This window comes from Biomphalaria glabrata, chromosome 10 (assembly GCF_947242115.1).
Source record: "Biomphalaria glabrata chromosome 10, xgBioGlab47.1, whole genome shotgun sequence".
In the NCBI taxonomy this organism is placed as follows: Eukaryota; Metazoa; Mollusca; class Gastropoda; family Planorbidae; genus Biomphalaria; species Biomphalaria glabrata.
Window position 1 is genome coordinate 934,398 of NC_074720.1, and position 18,299 is coordinate 952,696.

Here is an 18,299-nt window from a genome sequence, read left to right on the forward strand (position 1 = left end):
CTTGTACTCCTGCACGGCAACCTCCTGTTTCCACACAGGGCAGTCCTTGGAGTAGGCTGAGTGGCCAGCTTGACAGTTTGGGCATTTGAACTGGGCTGTGCAGCCCTTGTCCTCATGACCCTCTCCAGCACATCTGGCACACACAGTGTTCCTCTTGCAGACTGCCGCGCCGTGTCCATAACCCTGGCACTTGAAGCACCTCATGGGGTTAGGTATGTAGGGCCTCACTGGAACTCGTAGGTATCCTGCCTTCACATACTCTGGCGGTGTCCTAGTTCCGAATGTGAGGATAATAGTGGCGGTTTTGACCTCCTCACCCTCCCTGCGCCTGGTAATGCGCCGGGCATGGGTGACTCCTTCAATGCCCTCCACTATTTCCTTCTCGGAACATTCCAGTAGGTCCCTAGAGCTGATTACACCTCTGCTGGTGTTCAGACTCTTGTGTGGCATGACTTCCACTTGGAGATCACAGAGTCTTCTGCATCTTAAAAGCCCATCAGAGTGTGTCTTGCTGTCTACTTCTACAAGTAGTTCCATTGTTTTGTGTAGCTTAGACACACTCTTGGGCTCTCCCACTACTGACTTGAGTCCCTTATAGATAATAAAAGGGCTCAACTTGGTCAGGCTTTTTCCCTCCTCTGTGCATCTAACCACCAGAAATGATGGCCAGGTGGCACAGCTTTTTGGGACCTCCTCTTTTTTATCGTCGATTCGGCGTTTCTTGCCCAGACATAGGTCTGGGGCAAGTAGTTTTGTGTGTGTTTTTTTGTCCATATATATTTTGGTTAATTCGGCACCTGTGCTCCCCACCCGCCATCGAGTCCAACAAGGGGACGGGCCATTCGGATGTCCAGAATGAGCCCGTCAGGGCTACACAGGTGCTATACTCAGTCAGCTGCTACATCGGACATGTGTCCGATACAGCAGCTCCCTGATTGACCCTCCAGCCACCGCCCTCCAGCATAGGTCGACGACCTATGCTGGTAGCTCGGCATGACCAGCCGGTTGACCCAGAGCGGGCCATCTGGGTCTCAGGTCTAGGGGAACTTGGAGCCAAAGTATTGTGTTGTTGTGGTTTATCCTCAGATAGCCACCACTCAAACACCAGGATCTCTTTATCCCCCCTTACCCGTCGCAGTCCACGGCAAACGGACTGGTCTAGGACGTAGTGAGAATTTAAAGTTAAGGAGACAGTGTGATGATCAATGAAGGCAGACTTAGGAAAAGAGGAGGCAGACACAATGATAGAAAAGAAGTAGGGCACTTTTGAGCTCCAAAAGTGCTAAGGAAAGAGGAGCGCAGTTTAACGTCATGTCTCGGGACGCGAAGATATCAAGGAAACAGACAGGAAAGAAAGGACTGGGAGAAAGGTAGAATAGAGCAAGGCTTATCATTGTCATCTGATACTGGAACATTGGAGATTTTTCAGACATTCGTAGGGAACAAGGCAGCCAAGACCATCAGGGATACAGGGAGCACTATTATTGGAGTGAATAAGGATTTAGTGGAAGACCATGAATATACAGGCGAATCTAGGAAGTGTGTTATGTTTAATGGGAATATTGTACAATTACCGATTGCTAAAGTTAGTATAGACACACCATATTTTAAGGGGACAGTGGAAGCTTGTGTTGTAGATCAGGGTGAGATAGATTTAATTATTGGGAATATTCATGGGGTGAAAATATGTTCAGTAAGGGAGATTGAGAATTGGAAGAAATATTATGGGATAAAGTTTACGCGAGGTAGAAATGGGGATGTGGAAGAAGACATAAGATCTCATACATCAGATGACATGGGTAGCAGAGAGCACAAGAAGAAAGAATTAACAGATAAGGTAGAAAGCAATGCAATAGGAATGGGTCCAAATCAAAGTAAAGTAAGGCAATCAGTGGTACAGGGAAAGCGATTTAAACCCACATATAGACGTACAAGTCCATACATCTTATGCTTTAATTGTGGGAGAAGGGGGCATATTAGAAGACAGTGTCAACAGTTAATTAGAATTAAGGAATCAAGGTACGATAGTGGAGAGGCGTATACGAGAAAAGAGAGGGATATTAGCAGCCTAGAAAACAGTACAGCTAGATCATTCGGTAGTAGGATCACAATGGGACATCATTGCAAAGGAGGGAAGCGGAAAGGATGGCATGTCAATAATGTTAGAATTATATAGATATGATTAGAAAAGGTAGGACTGATGGACACTAATTATTGTTCTATTCTACAATGAATAAATATATGTGTAATGAAGTAAATATTGTTGTTACATATACATATAGGTTAAGGATACTACATTATAGAAAGGCTACATAGGAAATGTAAAAGAGTATAAATACTGGAAAGTAGATACGTAGATGTTGCACAATGTATTTAATTATGTGTGGTTCTGTTGGATTATAATTATTCTATTAAAATTACATTGTAAGAAAATTATCGAAATGATGTGGGAGAAATACATAAAAAGAAACGTCAAGACTGGAATTATTATATAGGCCTGATGATACTAAGACGTAAATAGCATTGGATTAAATCTATGGTAGCCTATGAGGAGTGTTGTTAGTTATAAACTGGGTCATGTTGTTGAGGCTACAATATACATGGAGCAAGATAGACCTTGTTTGTTAACTATTTGATTGCGACTGGAATGATGGTGTTTGTACAGGCATAAAATTATGAGTGGGGAGTTGTATTAATAGAAATATGATTACTTAAAGATATATGTTAACGGAAGTGGTTTCAATTGCTCATAATAACAGTTATTATTGTGATGAATATAATTGTTATTCCATGTTGGAATTGTATTGGTATTAACATGACATTGTGTTTGAGTTTGTTTAGTTATTACATTATGGTTTTATATGTTACCGATTTTTTTTTTAACTTGGAATAGTCTGATAATATATTCAGTGATTTGTATTTTGGACGTTCGATGTACATCGAACTTGTTAAACAGGGGGGGTGTTACGTGCGCATCTTAGTGTGAATGTGAAATGGTGCGATTGCGTGTTGAAAGGAAAAAGGACCGCAATGGAGGAATATGAACAAGAAAGTGTTTTCAGTGTTAACAAAGATTAAAGTATTTATAAACTATGATTTGTCGTTTCATGTCTAAAGAGTCTCATCCAATATAAAGACGTAACATTATCCATGGAGAAATACGTTGGTAAGAATGAAACTGCGAAAGCGTTCAATGAAAAGCATGGAACCAAACAAAGGTACAAAGAAGATTACATCGGATATGGTTTCATATCTTCAGGACCTGAAGATTCTCCATTGTCGTTCTGTCTAATCTGCAATTCAGCTCTGTTGAATGAGGCGCTTGTTCCAAGCAAATTGAAGAGACACTTGGAAACAAAACATCCAGCTGTAAAAGCGCAACCGAAGGAATACTTCGAAAACATCAGGTCCCTTCAAGTGGATGAATCCACTAACATTAGTGCAAAGCCCAGTTGTTAGCTTTTATTCAGTTCATAAAGGATGAAAAATGTGTCAACAAATTCTTATTTTGAAAAGACTTACCAACTACGACCAAAGGCGAAGATTTTTAAGTGGTGAACGAAAACATTTTGCTATTCAAAGTACAGTGGAGACAAACTGTGTCAGCGTTTGCACCGATGGCTGTCCTTCCATGCAGGGAAATAGAAAGGGATTCTTCACTCTTGTGCGTCAAGAAAATCCAAATGTATTAGTTGTTCACTGCATGATCCACAGAGAAGCTCTTGCCTTCAAATATTTGATGTCTGTTCTGGATCAAGTGATTGAAGTTGTAAACTTCCTCAAATCTCGACCGCTTGCATTCTGACTTTCCTCAGAGCTTTGTGAAGCAATGGATTCAGACTACTAATGTCTCCTGTATCACACCAACGTTTGTTGGCTCTCCAGGGGAAAAGTGTTAAAGCATGTCGTCCAACTCAAGGCTGAGCTGATTTCATTCTTGGAGGCTGAAAAAAAAAAAAAAAGACTTTGGATTTTCTATTCATGACGAGATTTGGTGGGTTAAGGTGACATTTCTCTCTGATTTATTTGACAAATTAAATTCATTGAATTGAAGTCTTCAAGGACCATTGGAAACGATCATCATTGCATCCTCAAAACTAAAATCATTTGGTTAAAATTGATTGTCTTTGTTGCAAAGTAAAATCACGAAAGGACTGCTTTCGTACTTACAATGAATGTGCTTCAAATAAAGAAATCACCCCCGAAATTCTGGACACTTTGAAACACCTGCAGTCAGCATTGCAGCATTACTTCTCAACAGTTTGAAGTAATGAATATAAATGGGTCAGCTCTCCATTTGGAAACAATGAAGCTACAAATTTTACAACTAAAGAAGAAGAGCAGCTCAATGATTTAAAAAACTATGCAATTCTTAAGTCAAGTTTGCAGAGAAAGCCTGGATGTGTTTTGGATTTCAATCAACAAGTTATATCCTGTAATCAATTTAAAAGCAATCAAAATAATTCTTCCATTTACATCTTTATGGTTTTGTGAGTTTGGATTTTCAGCACTGACTGAAATCAAATCTAAGAAAAGAGAGAGACTTCTTACAAAAGACGATGAAATGCGAGTTTGTTTGTCGACTTTGGAGCCTCGATTAGATCACATTTGCTCTCAAAAACAGGCACAACATTCACATTAAACATAATACTGAAAAACAGGCAAAATCTTTTTTCCTTTTTATTATAAAACATCTGTTGCTCTTTGTGGTGTGCCGCGAAATTTTTGTAGTTTGTTTACTGTGCCGGCAGACAAAAAAATTTGAGAAACACTGGTCTAGAGCTAGATCAACATTGTTGTAACATATAATGTAGGCCTACATAGATTGTGATAGAGATCTACTCTCTACTCAAGCCTTCAAGGTCTAGTATTCTAGATGTAGATCTATGGCTACATAGATCATAGATATATTATATACAAAATCTGGATGATGTCTCAGATTAGAGTGTGACTAGATCTAGAGTCTAGCCTACATAATGCTTAGGCTTAGTAGATCATTCTAGATCTCATCTAGACTCTATAGAATAGATCTAGAAAATCTAGATAACATCTAAAATCTACATCTCTCTGTTGCTGCATATTTTAAGCATATGAAACTTAATTTTTATCTAATAGATATAGCTAGATCTAGTCTTCACTTCTAGGTCACTTGATAAGATAAATAAATTTAGCTTTTATGTAGCACTACTTTCATGCTTATAGTTATAGCATGCTCAGAGCGCTATGGTCCAATCTCATTGGTGGACCGGAGGGGAGGGGTATCTGGGAGGTTTTCAGTGCTGCCTTTAGGCGCTCATTAAACACATCTCTGCACAAGATATATTTGGACTATAGTTACAGATAATAGTTACTTATTATTAGATACTAGTATTATATAGATCAGATCTAGCATCTAAACCAAAGAAAACTTTACTATCCAGTTTAGATCTAAGTCTAGGGCTGAAGACTTTTCAAAGTTTATTTTAGGACTAGGCTCATCAAGACTAGTAACTTGTTGATAAATCTAATGGTCCTAGATCTGTGTTTCTTTTACAACTTTCAAATGCTCTTTAAGATTTGAAGCTAATTACACCTTAGCCCAAACCTTTTGGCTGTTGCGGCTGAAGCACTTCACTAGTCTCAATTTGAATTTCTATATTTTTAGGATGCTTCGAAGTCCAACCAATTCTTTATATTACAAGAGTTCTACATCTATTATTAAAATGTTATTGCTATTTTTACTTTTGAAAATGTCTACAGGCTTACAAGAGTTTAGCAGCTTACAACCAGTTCCTAGATGGTTGGGTTCAAGATGTTATGGCTTTTAAACCACTAGCAAAGGTAAGTAATAAATATTGTTATATTATAGTTAATATCTTGATATTCAAAGGTATTTACATGTATATGAGACCAATGTCTTGATATGTACAGGTATTTTAAATAATTTTTTTTCTTTTTAATAGGTCTTCCCTCTCAGTGGTTAGCATGTACTGCAGCCCTGGATAGTAATAAGTCAAGATGGTATTATTCTATCAGCCCACTGTTCTTGTATAGTTGGACTTGGTGAGTCCTGCACTCATGTGGCAGACATGGATCCTTGAGTCAAATAACCTACTCACTGAAGCCCAGGCTGGCTTTAGAAAAGGCAGATCAACAGAAGATCAAATTGCCTTCATCACACAAGAAATAGAAGACGGCTTTCAAGAAAAGAAACCAACAACAATTGTGTGGGTTGACTTAGAAAAAGCATTTGACAAAGTCTGAGAACAAGGTCTCTTGCTCAAGCTAATCCAGCATCACATATCCCAAAGAATGTACAACTGGATAAAGGAATACCTAAATAATAGAAAAGCCTTAGTTTGCATGCAAGGACAAAGAAGCCGCACAGTGGGTATAAAAAATGGCGTCCCCCAAGGAGGAATCCTATCCCCAACACTTTTCCTAATATTCATAAACGATCTAAATCAAAACCTACCTAGAAAAGTTAAAAGCAGCATGTATGCAGATGACCTTGCCATAATTAGCACAGAAGAATATGTAGGAACATCGAAATTTCGATTACAAGATGCTCTTGATAAACTCAATAATTGGTCCAAAGACTGGGGCATGTCCATCAACACAAAAAAGACCACATATACCATATTCTCACTGTCAACAAAACAACAAACAATAAAATTAACATTAGATTTGGAAGCTTTAGAAAAAAAATGACAGCCCTACTTATCTTGGAGTCACCTATGACCAGAGACTAACCTGGAAAAACCAAATAGATAAAACACAGAGTAAAGGCATCCAGAGACTATCCCTCTTGAAAAAATTAGCTGGCACAGATTGGGGAGCTAATCACAACATCCTGAAAAAGACCTATACCAGTTATGTAAGACCTGTATGGTGCCACAGCATGGGGCTCAGCAGCCCAAACCAACCTAAGAAAAATAGACAAGGTTCAAAATATTGGTCAAAGGATAATGACAGGAGCAATCAAAACAACACCCATAAGAGCTATGGAGGAAACCGCTGCCCCGATCTCTCTGGATGAAAGAAGAGAAATAAAAATCCTTTCCCAATTCACTAAATTGGAAACCTTGGAGAGGCACCCACTCAGAACAAAAATCCACAAAACTGGCACAAAAAACCGTCTCAAAAGGACCAATTTCATACAGGAATCTCTAAACCTAAAAAAGAAACACCAACTTGAAAAAATTACTCTGGAATCCTCAATACACTATAATGAATCTCTACCCTGGGACGAAAGCCCTCTTCCTACTATAAGGGACCATATTGAAAACATAAAAAGAAAATCTGATTACAGACCAACAGAGCTCAAGGAAATAGTGAACTGTTTTCTACATACCAATTACCCTAGCAATCAGTGGATCAGAGTTTACACGGATGGCTCATCCCATAAAGCCACCACAAATGGAGGAGCTGGAATACTTATCGAATGGCCAGATGGAGGAAAACTAGAAAAATCCATTGCAACTGGAGAGTTCTCTGACAGTCACAGAGCAGAAAGGGAAGCACTAGCACTAGCTGCTACCATGTTAGCTAATCATCCAAGTTCCCCTCACAGTCAGATTGTCTTTCTAACAGACGTGAAAACAACCCTCCAAAGCTTGCAAAACTCTGATTCCCCTCATATTAAAAACCTCAGAACAGCACTTACAAAGCTCAACAACAACAGCAAAAAAACTGTTATTCAATGGATACCAGCTCACATACAACTAGCAGGAAATGAGAAGGCTGACACACTCGCCAAGAGTGTGAGAACAAACTCACAAGTAAACTCTGCACTCTATCCAGAAGAAATGAAGAAATTAATTGTAGATAAAATAAATGAGAAATGGACGAGCTCCCATCCAAATCACAAGAAAGATGACGCTTACTATAAGCTATCCCGACAAGACCAACGTCTAATCTTTCGACTCAGGACCGGACACAACAGAATGCGACAACACATGTTCCGGAAGCTCAAAATTGGAACCAGTGAAATCTGCCCATGTGGAGTATCACCAGAAAATGCCGACCACGTCCTCCAAAACTGCTCTCTCTACCAAGAGGCCCGTATAAGACATTGGCTCCAAATCACCCCAATAGAAAGAAAACTATATGGAGAGCTCCCTGATTTGGAAACCACTGCGCAGTTCATCTCATGTACTGGTCTAGTCATATGAACACTCCAACATAACAATGAGAATGATGAAGAAGAAGAAGAAATGTGGCAGACACTTTATTTATGCTGGAAGCCAACAACAGGCTAAAAGAGAGTAAGACAGTTACAGGCTTGTTATCTTACTGGATAAATCCATCAGAGCTTAAAAAAGTTTTGCCAACTAAGGTTTCTGAGATTGATATCACCTCATTAAAAACAAAAAGTTAAATTTGATTCTCTTGTGAACAACATCACTTCTAAAAATAAAAATTTAAAGGCTATTAAATACAAAGAAACTATAAAGCTTAGTATAAATATTTTTAATTCATTTATTGAAAGTAATGAGTTCCAATCAGATATTTTACTGTGTTGTGCTAATAGGAAGAATAGGTTTGTGCCTGTGCTTTAACGCTGCTAGGTCTCTCAATGAAAATTTCAAAACAGTCATTTATTACTGTCATCTTCCTGTCATAAGTACAAATAAATTTTTTGGGCCTGAGACTCTCCTTATTGGGCCAGAAAATCAAATCGGGTATGTCGACATACATAACATCCAAAACAGTACATGAATATCTTAGAACGGGGGGGGAGGGGGGGGGAACCTTTTTGTATCGAGGGCCGCATTATTTAAAAAATTGGGAATGGCGGGCCGCATATTTATATACAACTTATAGAGACACTCTAAGCTAACTGTGTAGAATGTCTTTTAATTCATATTTACACTGTATTATATTCACGTTTCTTTTTTTTTTCCCACACTTCACGTTAAGGAATTACAACAAGAGTTAGCAATTATTTAAACCAATTTTACGATTTTTTTTTTCAAATTGCTGTTGTCATTTTACATTAAAATATCCTGACAAATATACAGTTGTACTTAATGTGCAGTATTTTACTTTTTACACTCGTGCATGATGTTCCGGAACTGTGGAACTAGCTTACTAGTTTCTATCCTTGTGACTGCTGTCAAATTACAGTCAGTCAAAATCAACCAGTAGTAATGCTTGTTTAGTTTCCACAAAGGAAAAGGCTTGTTCACTGAATGAGACAATATATATTCTGGAAGTTAAATGTCGGGACTAGAGAAACTTGCCCATCACCAGAGAATGCTGACCATGTCCTTCAATGGTGCATTCTAAATCAAGAGACCCGAACAAGACTTTGCCCCAAAAACCCTCCTAAAGAACAAAAACTAAAAAAACAAACAATTTTTATTTGTTACTACGAGGTCTAAATCTATTGACTAGATCTAGTGAAATCTAGTCTAGATTATTCTAGATCTACTTGATTATCTATCCTTTTCTAATTCTAGGGCTCTACTCTAGTCACACTAGATCTTGTATATAGTTCTAGATCTAAAATAATTTAAGAGTCTACTAGTACTAGTCTAGATCTATATCTAATAAGTCCTCTATGTCTACGACAGTCTAAGAACACAGATTATAATAATTATATTAGAGATCTAAATATTTATGTCTAAATCTATAGTCTATAATAGACTTATTAAGAACTAAATTTACATAATGATACATAGAAATCTAGAATCTAGAGATCTATCACCTTCTAAGTCTATTTCTTAGAATTTCTAGATAGATCTAGAGTCTACTTCTAGATCTAGTTATCTAGTGCTAGCCCTACTTCTAGATCTAGAAACTAATTTAGACTATGTAATAAGAAAAGTAGATATAATTATAATCTAGTACTACTAATAGCCTTATTTAGGCCTTAGACTTACTGTGTCTAAGTCTAAGTCAAGTTAATTAATTAATTTAGGTCTAGATCTTTAATAACTTTTTTTTTCTTTAAATCCTTTTGAAAGTTTCTTAGATTACTTAGAAACCAGTTCAAGGAGTTAGTGTTAGAATTAGAATAGTCAGAGTCAATGTCCAAATCATCTAAAATCTAAAAAACAATCTAGACTCTAGACTAGATTAGATCTATTGAAATCTATTCATTCTAATCTAAATCTAGTCTAGATTCTAGATCTAGAAGTCTAGTGACCTAGACCTATCTAGTAGCCTAGTCTAGGACTAGATTGTCTAGATGATGATAGATCTATTCTACTATTTCTAGTAGAGTACTGTACTAGATCTAGTAAATCTAGTAGACTGTAGAGCCATTGTCGTGAAAAGAAAGGGATTTGAATGGAATATTTGGCTAATTAGCACTTACTAGATTCTAAGAATAGATCTAATTCTAATATCTAGACCTAGACTACTAGATCAGTAGATCTAGAGATCTATGTCTAGAACTAGATCTAGATCTAGTCTTCAACCATTTCTTCGTAAATTTAGGACACACCGGGTCCGGAAGTAGATGAAATGTAAACAATAAACACAGACCTATATATATTTTATTTTGCACTCAGTATTTTCAATTCGCACTATTAATAAATAATGATAAAATGGCAATTTTTTTTTAGTGTCGGAATTCAGACTTGGCGGAACAAAAAATCGTGAATGCGGAACGGCGGAACATGTGAGCTTTTTTGATGATTTTGCGGGCCGTTTCCGCATAATGCGGGACTATAGGCATGTCTGCTGTAGGTGTCAGCAGGCCGCATAAAACATTCCGCTGGGCCACATCCGGCCCCAGGGTCGTAATTTGCCCACCCCTGTCTTAGATGCAGTTGTGGGATGAATTTTAAACATATCAGCTAATACATAGGCTGGTTTACCTAGAATATTTGAAATAATGTGTGTTAAAAAAAATAATTTGTGTACATTCATAATTATAGTAGTTAAATTAAATTATATATAAATATGTGTAAATGTGAGACAGTGTATTTTTTTTTGTACCTGTATTATATCCAAGCTATCCAATGAGAAATATTTATATAATTTAATATATAGATATATTTATTCAAATCATAATATGCATTCATTTATTTGTGGAAATAAAAGAAATGAATTGAAGTATTGTTTGTATATTAATTATTATTATCTTATCTATTAGTATGAAAATTGTAGATCTATTCATTCAAAAGAGGCCCTTAGTGAAACCTGCAGTACCAGGTTCGAATCTCGTTAAAGACTGGTATTTTGAATTTTGGGATACCTCTGAGTCCAACCAGGTTTAATTGGTATTTGACATTAGTTGGGGAAAAGTAAGGTGGTTGTTCATTGTGCTGGCCAAGACATCCTCGTTAACCGTGGTCCACAGAAACAGGTGACCTTTACATCATCTGCCTTATAGATCGTAAGGTCTTTAAAGTTAACTTGTTTATTTAAAAAAAAAACATTTTATTTCAAGATCAATTTTTGTAACTATGTAACTGTTTGAATAACAATGGACGCCAAGAACTAGTTTGTTTTTTTTATAAAGTATCTTAGTTAGTAATTCAAATCAAGATATCTGCCTGGTCATGCATTTTGTTTGATGGACTGTTCAGACTTACCGATGGTTCCGGGTTTAAACCCTGCCCATTCCCATCCCCTGTGGAAATCGGTTCTAAAAAGTTAAATCTAAATCTAATCTAGATTGAAAGATTCTAGTCAAGATTATTTTCATAATTTGCCTGTTCTGTATTATGCATACAACAAAAGAAACAATGAAGTTCATTTTAAATAATAAATCAAAATATTTAGAAAAACAACTTGCCTTAAATTTTCTTCTTTGCTGCTTGTTTTTTTAATATGTAGTTTTCAAGTCCTTCCTGTTACTCAAAAGAGCTGGTTTTATTAATCTGTATGTGGCTCTGTTCCAAAAGCAATATAATGAAGCCCGCTATGCATCTTCATCTGAAAAATATAAAATGTGATGAATGTTGTGTTGGACAGAGTTTAAGTCTTAGAAAATGAAAGTTTTACTATTTATAGATTCTGAAAAATTCTAGCTTTATAAATGCAATGTCAATAGACTCAAGTCGTATCGAAATAATTTCTTTTACCATCATTTTTATTAGAAATCAAAAATTAGATCTAACTCTATATTCTAGACTGCCGATACAAAAAATAAAATGTGATTTATTTTTTATTTATATTATATATCCAGAGATTTAAGTATCTATTGTATATAGAATTAGAACAGGCCCAGCCTGTGTGTGTGTGGGGGGGGGGGGGGGGATCGAGTTGATGGTGCTTAAGTGCACTGAACATAATTTCTTAAAAAAAAATAGATTAAAAAATCACTTAGATTTAGATCTAAATCTATACAGACTCTATGTTTGTTTTTTTCTACAATAGTGCTAACATTTATTTATAGATCTATATAGATCTATTTCAACAATAACAAATGTTTGACCTGAGTAGTTGATGTCTTATTTACAAAGTGAATATCAAAGTGGTAATTAGATCTAGACCTAGAATCTAGACTAGTCATCTTGTAGAAGAAAATTAGATCTAGATCTATACATATCTATGGGATAGGACCAATAGCGAACGCTTTTGTGCCAGTTTTTAGTTTAGAATTTTATAATGAAAACATCTGCGGACTCCTCACCTATTGAGCTATAAAACTAAATTTGACTCTTTTTTCCATATCAGCTATTAAATTTATAATTCAAGTCAACTTGCGGTATGGGTCGGACATAATCAGCTAACGCAATTTTCGCGGGAGTCATAATGAGCGAAATAGCATGTTAAAATATAGGAAATTATGCTTCAATTAGTTCTATCATCTAACTTCTTCCATGAAGCATTATAACTATTGTCCTTCTTGTGGCATAAAGCCTAAATTTGTTTTTACTTTCTCGTGCTCCACATCTCCTTTCTCTGCTTGGAACTGATGTCTATATAGACTACGAAACTTGCGATCAATTTTTTTTCTTAAAAGAAATAAAGAAACTACAAAATTCTATCACGCCACCTTCCTATAGGCTACTCCACGTCGTACTACTCTCCATTTCATAAACTCTCGTTACTCAACTATTTTTTTTTAAAGAAATTATGTTCAGTGCACTTAAGCGCCATCAACTCGATCCCCCCCACACACACAAGCTGATTGACCCAAAGGCAGATCCCGAATGCGATGGATTGATGATGTATGGAGACAGATCTACAACAGCTTGGTTTTCGGGCATGGAGACGAAAGGCTCAGGAGAGATCTTGTAATTTTATAAATGTATATTATATGGTAACTCTTATATTTATTACTAAATATATAGTTCGCGTTTTTTCCGATCCTGAAATCGAATATTTTCTCCTGGAAAACTCTTGGAGATCTGAAAACCTAATCTCAGAATGGTGGGGTAACCCTGTGAAAATGAATTCTGCACTTCTTTTAAACATTTATACACATATTAATCTCATTAATTAGTAACAAGAGGTTAACCAGACAGTTAAAAAAAAAGGAGGAGGGCAAAACAGAGGTCCCCCCCCCCGTATCCCGTATAAGCGCTGTTAAGATCAACTGAAGCGTCATTTCAACCTCACTGGCATAGAGGAAAGTAGCTGCCAGCATATGACCTCTGAGAGACTGTTGGAGAGCTGCGAGTCAAACATTTTAGACGGAAAGAAAATGCAGGAAAATATGCTGGTCGCAACTGGGCGTAGTCATGTGAAACACGTAGTGATGCACTCATCCTTAATCTTCGAAATCGAAGACGTTGGGTTAAGGTTAAAAATAGGCCTATTATTTTAATATTTCAGTTTACAAACAATAACAATAGATAAGACAAAAAGAAAAACAGATTAAATCAGTAACTAAATTATTATTAATGGCTTTTTAAGCTTATAATAGGGGTTTCGCTGAATAGGTTTTCAGTTAAAAAGGTCATTTTGAGCGAACACCCCATAATATTTTTTTTTCAACGAAATGAATAGCCTTAGCTATTCTAGCTTTAAACTATTTCCTCGTCAATTTAGAAGCATAATATAATATGCAAATCGCCTTAAGTTCGGACCTATTCTCGTTTATCTGGAAATGTTTTGAGAATGAAATTTCCATACATGTCAACTTTGACCTTTAGCTACGCTTTATTTTATTGAGGGAAAACAAAAGTGAATATGTGGGAAATGTAAAAAAATGTCTTTGTAACACCATTTTATTAGTTCTGCAGTTACTTTTGAAATAAATAAGAATGGATAAAAAATACCGGGAGGTATTCGCTTTGTATGCCATTTCGCTGATGGGCCTTTCCTATAGATCTAGATCAGATCTTGTACTAGATTACAACTTGTAGTAGTTATACTTATAGATCTAGTAGTGAAATCAGATCCACTGAAAGCGAACTGTTGATAATCTAGATAAATCTATAGATCTAGTCTAGAATTAGATCACATGTGTATTGCAAGCTTTGATAGGCTTTACTTTTCTAATTATTTCTAAGTTTTGATTGAGAGACATCAGTTATGGCAAGGACTAAAAAAATGATAATTTGTTTAGTTGATCATCGAATTGCCACATTAATTTAATAGCCCGGAATAAGGCCTCTCTCAGCCTAGCTTGCCGGCTAAGTCTTGGTCTTATAAGTTCTAGATCTAGATCTAGAATTACAAATCTACAAGGTCTATTTATTTTTAAGTTTTTTGCCTACATATAGATTTAGAAGTTGAATAATAAGTCCACACGTAGTGTACAGAAAACTTTATCAGCAGTCGTCAATCGAACGTAAACCAATATGAATATGGTTGTTTAAATTGGTAAGGGCGAAACTAAATACCGGAAATATCCAAATGTCGGAAATAATACGATACTAGATCTATAAATAAATATTAGGAGATTATAAGACTTGTCTTCGAAAATCAAGATATCTCTTAAACTGTAGCTTCTATTTAAGTAAAATTTCGTACACAGGTTTCTTTTACCTCCTAGATGCTTATTAAGAACGGGTTTCGATAGAATAAAAACGTTGGGACCACAATTTGCGAAAAACCACAGGCTTGCTATCAAAGCTTTGTATTTTATTTTTGATATTTCCCAAATCAACTTAATAAGGAAATTATAAGGCTTGTCTCCGAAAATCAAGATATCTCTTAAACTGTCGCTTCTATTCAAGTGAAATCTAGTACACAGGTTCCTTTTACCTCCTAGATGCTTATTAAGAACGGGTTTCGATAGAATCAAAACGTTGGAACCACAATTTGCGAAAAACCACAGGCTTGCTATCAAAGCTTTGTATTTTATTATTGGTATTTCCCAAATCAACTTAATAAGGAAATTATAAGGCTTGTCTCCGAAAATCAAGATATCTCTTAAACTGTCGCTTCTATTCAAGTGAAATCTAGTACACAGGTTCCTTTTTACCTCCTAGATGCTTATTGAGAACGGGTTTCGATAGAATCAAAACGTTGGGACCACAATTTGCGAAAAACCACAGGCTTGCTATCAAAGCTTTGTATTTTATTATTGGTATTTCCAAAACAACTTAATAAGTAGATTATAAGACTTGTCTTCGAAAATCAAGATATCTCTTAAACTGTCGCTTCTATTTACGTGAAATTTCGTACACAGGTTTCTTTTACCTCCTAGATGCTTACTAAGAACGGGTTTCGATAGAATCAAAACGTTGGGACCACAATTTGCGAAAAACCACAGGCTTGCTATCAAAGCTTTGTATTTTATTATTGGTATTTCCCAAATCAACTTAATAAGGAAATTATAAGGCTTGTCTCTGAAAATCAAGATATCTCTTAAACTGTCGCTTCTATTCAAGTGAAATCTAGTACACAGGTTCCTTTTACCTCCTAGATGCTTATTAAGAACGGGTTTCGATAGAATTAAAACGTTGGGACCACAATTTGCGAAAAACCACAGGCTTGCTATCAAAGCTTTGTATTTTATTATTGGTATTTCCCAAATCAACTATAAATAAATATTAGGAGATTATAAGACTTGTCTTCGAAAATCAAGATATCTCTTAAACTGTCGCTTCTATTCAAGTGAGATTTAGTACACAGGTTCCTTTTACCTCCTAGATGCTTACTAAGAACGGGTTTCGATAGAATAAAAACGTTGGGACCACAATTTGCAAAAAAACACAGGCTTGCTATCAAAGCTTTGTATTTTATTATTGGTATTTCCAAAACAACTTAATAAGGAAATTATAAGGCTTGTCTCTGAAAATCAAGATATCTCTTAAACTGTCGCTTCTATTTAAGTGAGATTTAGTACACAGGTTTCTTTTACCTCCTAGATGCTTACTAAGAACGGGTTTCGATAGAATCAAAACGTTGGGACCACAATTTGCGAAAAACCACAGGCTTGCTATCAAAGCTTTGTATTTTATTATTGGTATTTCCCAAATCAACTTAATAAGGAAATTATAAGGCTTGTCTCTGAAAATCAAGATATCTCTTAAACTGTCGCTTCTATTCAAGTGAAATCTAGTACACAGGTTCCTTTTACCTCCTAGATGCTTATTAAGAACGGGTTTCGATAGAATAAAAACGTTGGGACCACAATTTGCGAAAAACCACAGGCTTGCTATCAAAGCTTTGTATTTTATTATTGGTATTTCCCAAATCAACTATAAATAAATATTAGGAGATTATAAGACTTGTCTTCGAAAATCAAGATATCTCTTAAACTGTCGCTTCTATTCAAGTGAGATTTAGTACACAGGTTCCTTTTACCTCCTAGATGCTTACTAAGAACGGGTTTCGATAGAATCAAAACGTTGGGACCACAATTTGCGAAAAACCACAGGCTTGCTATCAAAGCTTTGTATTTTATTATTGGTATTTCCAAAACAACTTAATAAGGAAATTATAAGGCTTGTCTCTGAAAATCAAGATATCTCTTAAACTGTCGCTTCTATTCAAGTGAAATTTAGTACACAGGTTCCTTTTACCTCCTAGATGCTTACTAAGAACGGGTTTCGATAGAATAAAAACGTTGGGACCACAATTTGCGAAAAACCACAGGCTTGCTATCAAAGCTTTGTATTTTATTATTGGTATTTCCAAAACAACTTAATAAGGAAATTATAAGGCTTGTCTCTGAAAATCAAGATATCTCTTAAACTGTCGCTTCTATTCAAGTGAAATTTAGTACACAGGTTCCTTTTACCTCCTAGATGCTTACTAAGAACGGGTTTCGATAGAATAAAAACGTTGGGACCACAATTTGCGAAAAACCACAGGCTTGCTATCAAAGCTTTGTATTTTATTATTGGTATTTCCCAAATCAACTTAATAAGGAAATTATAAGGCTTGTCTCTGAAAATCAAGATATCTCTTAAACTGTCGCTTCTATTCAAGTGAGATTTAGTACACAGGTTCCTTTTACCTTGTAGATGCTTACTAAGAACGGGTTTCGATAGAATCAAAACGTTGGGACCACAATTTGCGAAAAACCACAGGCTTGCTATCAAAGCTTTGTATTTTATTATTGGTATTTCCCAAATCAACTTAATAAGGAAATTATAAGGCTTGTCTCTGAAAATCAAGATATCTCTTAAACTGTCGCTTCTATTTAAGTGAGATTTAGTACTCAGGTTCCTTTTACCTCCTAGATGCTTACTAAGAACGGGTTTCGATAGAATCAAAACGTTGGGACCACAATTTGCGAAAAACCACAGGCTTGCTATCAAAGCTTTGTATTTTATTATTGGTATTTCCCAAATCAAATATAAATAAATATTAGGAGATTATAAGACTTGTCTTCGAAAATCAATATATCTCTTAAACTGTCGCTTCTATTTATGTGAAATTTCGTACACAGGTTTCTTTTACCTCCTAGATGCTTACTAAGAACGGGTTTCGATAGAATCAAAACGTTGGGACCACAATTTGCGAAAAACCACAGTCTTGCTATCAAAGCTTTGTATTTTATTATTGGTATTTCCCAAATCAACTATAAATAAATATTAGGAGATTATAAGACTTGTCTTCGAAAATCAAGATATCTCTTAAACTGTCGCTTCTATTCAAGTGAGATTTAGTACACAGGTTCCTTTTACCTCCTAGATGCTTACTAAGAACGGGTTTCGATAGAATAAAAACGTTGGGACCACAATTTGCGAAAAACCACAGGCTTGCTATCAAAGCTTTGTATTATTTATTGGTATTTCCCAAATCAACTTAATAAGGAAATTATAAGGCTTGTCTCTGAAAATCAAGATATCTCTTAAACTGTCGCTTCTATTCAAGTGAGATTTAGTACACAGGTTCCTTTTACCTCCTAGATGCTTACTAAGAACGGGTTTCGATAGAATCAAAACGTTGGGACCACAATTTGCGAAAAACCACAGGCTTGCTATCAAAGCTTTGTATTTTATTATTGGTAT

General features: G+C 35.9%; 1 pseudogene; it reads left to right on the forward strand.

The window, feature by feature from the left end:
- LOC129928607 (dipeptidyl peptidase 2-like) overlaps positions 1-18,299 on the forward strand; it is a 173,727-nt pseudogene that overhangs the window by 79,045 nt on the left and 76,383 nt on the right.